The sequence below is a fragment of the Pteropus vampyrus genome, unplaced genomic scaffold, assembly GCF_000151845.1.
Source record: "Pteropus vampyrus isolate Shadow unplaced genomic scaffold, Pvam_2.0 Scaffold44, whole genome shotgun sequence".
NCBI lineage: Eukaryota > Metazoa > Chordata > Mammalia > Chiroptera > Pteropodidae > Pteropus > Pteropus vampyrus.
In genome coordinates this window covers 6179481-6186341 of record NW_011888825.1, presented here as the reverse complement: position 1 = coordinate 6186341, position 6861 = coordinate 6179481, and the positions used below count along the sequence as shown (strand labels likewise).

At 40.4% G+C, this 6861-nt stretch overlaps 1 pseudogene; it reads right to left on the bottom strand.

Annotated features, from left to right (window-relative positions):
• Nucleotides 1–4117: 4117 nt before the first annotated feature.
• Nucleotides 4118–4902, bottom strand: LOC105291282 (annotated as a pseudogene).
• Between the last annotated feature and the right edge of the window lie 1959 nt (nt 4903–6861).

Sequence of the window (6861 nt, the reverse complement as noted above, 5' to 3'; positions counted from 1 at the left end):
ACAAGAGGTATGGGGCATGCTGAGGCCAGATGCTACTTGTTTGGGGTTTGTGAACCTTTGAGAAAGTCCACATCATGAGCCAAGACAGGCCATTTATACGGAAAAGCCCCTGTAAACACCTTGGATTGGCTCAAAAGCTGGGAGAGGTGGGATCTCAGGGAATCATCAGGGCAGGGTGACCAGTATTAGCCAGACCAATGGAGACTCATATATTGTGCCAGCCTGTGTCTGCATTCCAGGAAAGGAGGAAGCTCAACAAAGGAACAATTTGTTCTGCTAGCACCCCTGTCTGGGAGAAAGCTGCCCCTCCAGCCCTCACCTTAAAGCCAGATAATTCAGTTCTTCCCCATATGTTCCTGGCCCCTTTCAAGCTGTTGCCCAGAGTGAGTGAAGACATCAGCAAGTAAGCTATGTATGGGCCCTTTAAGAGTGACGCCTGGGACTCCTGCAGCCTTCTATCTCAGTCAGTCACCATCTCTGCTAGTTATTATAGCCAGAAGTTGTGGAAACTTCTTTTCTCAGCACTGGAACCCTGGGCTGGAGACCCTGTTGTGAGGCTGTGACCCTTTTCTCCTCAGGGGAAACCTCCACAGCTAAGATATCCCTCCTGATTCTCAACTGCCACACATGGGTGTAGGGCCAGTCCATTTCGCATCTCTGCCCCACCTACCAATTTCAGTGTGACTTCTTCTGTATGTCCTAAGTTATAGGACTTCTGTTCAACTAGACCTCAGGAGATTCTCAATAATGGTTGTTCTGTAGGTTATTTGTAATTTTTATGTGGTTGAAAGAGGTGATCAGCACAGTGTCTACCTACTCCGGCTTAACCGGAAGTGGTAACATTCTATTCTTAAATTGGTTTGTGAGTATATGTGGATTTATTATGTCTTTTGAAAAAATTTAAGTCTTTTTTTAGATTTTTAAATTTATTATGAAATTATAGAAAGTCATTTTCATATCACAACACCTCTTTTTTGATAAATAGATTATTCTCATTGCAAAGATGCAATATTCTCTCAAATTTTATAGAAAAATAGAAAAATAATTTGAAAAATTTATGGCATAATTTGGTTTCAGAATAGGAAGAACATTTGCAGTAAACTAGTAGATTGTTCTCCTTATTTTACATTATTAAATGTTTTACAACCATCACCACCATCTATTTCCAGAACATTTTAATCAATCCAAAATGAAACTTTGTACCCATTTAAAAATAACTCTCCATTAGCCTGTCTCTATGAATTTGACTAGATACCTCATATAAGTGTGTTCATCCAGTATTTGTGTTTTTGTTTTTTGTTTTTTTTTTATGTGTGTGTGTGTGTGTGACTGGCTTATTTCACTTTGCATATGGTCTTCAAGTTTATCTATGATGTAGCACACATCACAATTTTCAACCTTTAAAAGGCTGCATAATATCCCAATATATGTATATACCACATTTTGTCTATCCATTCATCCAGCTGTGGACATTGGTCCATAGTCTTTTGGAAGGGGCTGAAATTTGCCTTCACTTTCAATCTCCACTGCCTTGAGCTTGAAGACATTTTGGAATTTTTCTAAACAAATGATTTTCAAACTTCAGCGTGTATTGGAATTTTGTAAAATCTTGTTAAAACACAGATTACCGGATTCCAACCCTGGTGTTTCAGAGTCAGTAAGTCTGGGATATGGCCTGGGAATTTACATTTCTAACTATTTCCCACTTGATTCAGGTGTTTGGTCCCAGGACCACACTTTGAGAACTACTGTTCTAGGAACTCAGGTTATTTAATTTCCAAGTACTACTTAACTGTGTATTGTAGGGTAGCTACTCACCCGCAAACTTTTCTCGGGAATCTAGCCATGCACAGCCCTTAATGTTTTAAATGACCAGGTGCTGACCTAAAGGGGCATTTTTGTTGTTGTTGTTAGCTGGCCACTGGCCTTTGACTTGTGTAACCTCATTCAAAAAAGTGAACTTGACCAATCCATAAGGAATTTGAATTGGGTGACATGGAGAAAAGTGGATTGTCGACTAACAGAGATGGGGCTGTTGTGACCATCATGAGCCTTGGTTTGGCTGGAGCCCAGAAAGCTACTGATCAAGGAAACAGCAATCACTCACAAAGAAGCAGAGATCCAATTGCCACACCTTTTGTTAAGACTTCCCCCATCTTTGCTGTTTCCTCCTCACCCCTGAGCTCATCCTCTGCTAGAAAGAATTGGCCCCTGGGCTTGAATTTCAGTGAAGCCATGAGGAAAAAATGCACCATGAAATTATATGGCTCCGGCAAAAGAGGTTGCCATCTGCTTTTTCTTTAGGCCTTTTCCCTCTACATAATGTATTATAGTCTGATGCTGTCTTCCCTTCCTGGTAATATTGTGCACATTAAAGAAAGGAAAGCCTTTATTTGAACAAAACAGAATGCAGGCTTTTAGTCACTACTAAATTTCCCAAGACATTTGTGGATTTTCTACAATTTTCTAAACATTAATATTAATGCTCTGTTAACTTAATTGTTTCTGATTTCCCCGTCCTAATTTTGGGATGAAGATGTATTGCCTTTTGCTGCATATCTATAGGTTGTTCTATATGTTAAAGATTTATACACAATAATTTGCTTCAAATTCTATGTGATTTTAAGCTAGCTTTTTTTTTCATTTATTCTTCTCACCCACATTTCTGAGCTTTGGGGAAAATGTGATTTCCTCTTTTTTTTTTTTTTTTGTAAATAAGACCAAAAAAACCCCTACATAATTAATAACAAGTGAGATAATAGGCAAAATCCAAACAAATTTTAAAAAGCCATTCTAAACCTGTTTGTTTGAAACCTTATGGATTTTATTTTAGATTCTAAGGCAGCCCAGCAGTGATTAAGCACAGCAAAAACAAGGAGACATCTTGGTTCCATGTTTGAATATAAACTTTGAAGACATACTTTGGAAAAAGTCATATTATGTTTAAACCAAAGAAAGCTGATGTTACAAGGCACATTTTCATCCTGTCTTTTATATTGTTTCTGGACACTGAGAGCTGTCCCCTTGTACAGCATGTCCTGTTTGCCCAAGGGAGGCCTGTATGCTCTTTCTAAACTTTCACGGATAAGCCGAAACATGAGACTGTCTAGGAGTGGACACCTGATATATCTCAAATTATCAGCTCTGAGTTTTGACCTGGCGGAGTTTCTCTGTATATTCCATGATCATCACCTTATTCTCCTGCACCAGAAACATAGAAATTACAGTGATTTTTTTCTTGTTTCTAGAAATCAGTCTGTTTTAAGGGGGAACACATAATCTTATTCCCCAGCTTGATTCCACTTGTTTCTAAGCCCTGATTTTTGTTTTCTAATTCTTTCAGTGACTTGAGAGTTGGGATGGTGCATGGATCTTTATGTTTCTCCACTCTTAGCAGTTGAGATGGATTTTATCAGCATGTTAGGTCTCTGTTCAAAACGACTAGGCTCGGATACATGGAGAGGCCAGAGGTAAGCATGCTGCAGTTATATTTTGCTGACTGGAAGTCTGTGGGGTGTGGCTTCTGCTGAGCCAGTTTTTAGAGTCTCCCTTGTCTGAACAGCCTGGCAGTCCAAGGACTGGGCTGCTATAGTACACCACTGTGTTTGTTTCCGTCTCCTTCCATGGTGACTGTATTTCCCTCAATCCAGCTCTGGTAAGACACAGGGGCTGAATACTTTCTTAGATGTGTTCTCAGGCCAATACTTTCTTCTTTTCACTCTGCCTCAGAGATAATGAGTGAGGGAATGGTTCTGAGCATCAGCTGACCACTCCAGAGGGGTTTTCCTTCATATAAGGCAAACTGTGGATTTGTAAACCCTCTTGCAATCTGGTCTCCAGTTCTGAGCTGATTCAGCTCTCCATTGGTCATTTCGATGGGTATTTGGAAAAGCTCATGAAAGATGGGCCTGTGGCTCTCTTGAAGGAGTTGTTTCTAATCTAATCATTTATTCTTAATCAAACCAAGACTTATCTCTAGAGACCGCCTTTTAAAAAAAAAGGATAGTCTCTATCTCTCCTTGACTCCATCTATTTCATATTTCTTTTTTTTTTTTTTCGAATTGTACTACATTATCTTTAATTAAGACTCTTTTAATTATGTCACTTAGAGATCATTTCACCCAGTGCTCTGTTTGGCCACCAGTCTCTTGTCTCTCTCTTCAGCAATGGTGAGTCAAATACCCTTTCCATGGGGAAGAGAAATCCATGATTTGTTACCTTTTCCAGTAACAAAAATGTTGGAGAGCCAGGGGTCAAAGTTGTTGCCATTGGTATCTTTCACATGAACTACATCAGAATAGCCAGAGTGTCTCTCTCTTTTGGTGATCACACCAATTCTTCTCCCAGGTTAGCACCTCCAGTCACTATGCACAGGTTACCAGTGTCAAACTTAATGAAAACAGTAATTTTTCCAGTCTCCAAATCAATCTGAATGGTGTCACTCACCTTGATGAGGGAATCAGGGTAGTGGATGGTACAAGTATTATTAGTCACCAGGTGAAAGATTCCTTTTGGACCCACAAAGATCTTTCTCATTTTGCACAACTTATACTTCTCAGGTATAATATAATGAATAGCAAAGTGACCCTTGGTGTCATAGATCAAATAGACATTCTCTCTGGTCTTGTCAATGTTTATGACATCCACAAAACCAGCAGAGTAGGTTACATCAGTTCGGACCTTGCCGTCAGTCTTCATAAACCGCCATATGCAGATCTTTACTTCATCTCATGTTAGGGCATACCTCAGTCTGTTCCTTAGGAAAATGATGAGAGGGAGACATTTTCTCAGCTTGTGGGGACTGGTGGATGGATGAGGAGCAAACACACCGGTCAGTTTATTCGGCACCCAATGATTTGTAGCTGCTACATACTTCAGATGCTTCTTGGGACCATAAGCCATGGCTGTGCTGGGCATGAACAGAGCTCACATTTATTTCTTAAAGTGAAAATAAATGGAATCTTATTTACACCATATTTCAAAGATGTGATTTTCTTTTGGATCTCTGACTTGATGTTTGCTTTTTGTCTAAGAGACTTGGCCAGCTCTTCCTCCCTTTTAGGTTGCTCTGATTGACAGCGGCTGAGCTAAATGTCTGGATAAAGCTTCTACCTTCATCTTATCCCTGAGGTTCTCTATTGATGCTTTAGAATTTGGGTGTCCCAGAGAAAAAAATCTTCCAGAATCCATTACAACCTACACATTACAGGGAAAACTGAATGAACAGATAGTCATTCATCTGAGTATTTACTGACTGCCTACTGTACCCTAAACATGCTTTTAGGTCACCACTTCTCAGACATGGACTCACTGGGTGTATAAGTGAGGGTTCTTTGAGACACAGAAGCAACAGGATGTATATATACAGAGAGAGATTTATCTTAAGGAATTGGCTCATTCAATTGCAGAGGCTGGCAAATCTGTAATTTGAAGTTCAGGCTAAAGACTCAGAGAAGAGCTGATGTTGTAGTCTTGAGACCCAATGCACCTGGAGGCAGAATTCCCTCTTCCTGAGTTCGGTGGCAAGGAGTAAGAGAAAAGAGTGGAGTAACTTCACTCTTTTCTCTTAAGATCTTCAGCTGATTAGATGAGGCCCACCAATATTATGTAGAGTAATATGCTTTACTCAGAGCCTACTGATTTAAATGTTAATGATATCTAAAAAATACCTTCACAGTATCATTTAGATTGGTATTTTACCAAACAACTGGATATCATAGCCTATCCCAGTTGACATATAAAATTAACTATCACACTGGGGAAGCTTTAAACAACACAAATGCCTGGGCCTTGCCCCCAGGGATTCTGGTTTAATAGGCTTGGAGTGTGGCCTGAGTATATGGGATTTTCAAAGCTTCCCACATGATTCTAAAGCAGTAGGAGAACACTTTTCCAGGCTCTGGGGATATAGCAGCAGACAAAAGAAAAAAATAGTTTGCTCATGGGAAATTTTCATTTAGTGGTTGGAAATAGAGGATACACAAGTAAACAAAGAGACATTTATCCAGGTGCTGTGTGGGGTGGAGGGAAAAAAAGCAGATGAGGAGACTAATGAGGACAAGTGCTTTTCTAGGTCAGGTGGCAAGGGAAGGCCTCTCTGAAGATCAGAACCACACACGAATGGAGAGAACTGAGAAGTGATCCAAGTACCATGTGGGGGTGGGGTGGGGAGGTGGGGCGTTACTTGTGTCTCACAGAAAGTATTAAGAAATTCATGGTTTTTCACAACATGGAGTTCAAGCAGGGAGGAGAACTTCCCGCCCAATGAGATTTTACAGTCTCCTCTACTGACACATTCAGAGCACATTTCCTAGGAAACGCCCAGCTGCAGGTGAATACCAGGCTATCAGAGAGGCAGGAAGAGGGAAGGAGAAGCTAGGAAGGGCAGAGAGAGGCAGGAAGGAGAAGCTCAGAAGGGCAGAGAGAGGCAGAAAGAGGTAAGGAGAAGCTAGGAAGGGTAGGGAGAGGCTGAAAGCTGGAGTAGCAACCCGCAGCCAGAATAGAGCTTATGTGTGGGAGGGGCAAAGCCTCCTGCAGAAACTGGTCTGTAAAAACCTAGAACTTAAAAAGACTATGGATCATACAAGTAGCCAAAGCAAAGTGGAAACCTTGGTGCTTTATCCTATACTTTTAGAGGTTTGAAAGAGCAAGAGGGTCAATCTGTAATCAGGACCCCAGATCTGCTGAAACTTTAGGGCCACAAAATAAGAAACAGGCATTTCTGTTCAGCTGGTGGAAAAAGGAATGGAGGAAAAAAAATAGAACCAGATTTTAGTTTCTCAGACACACTAACAAAGGGTTGTCACTCACTGGATATTGAGAAGAAATAAGAGATGATTATAAAAATTCTGGAGATTATAT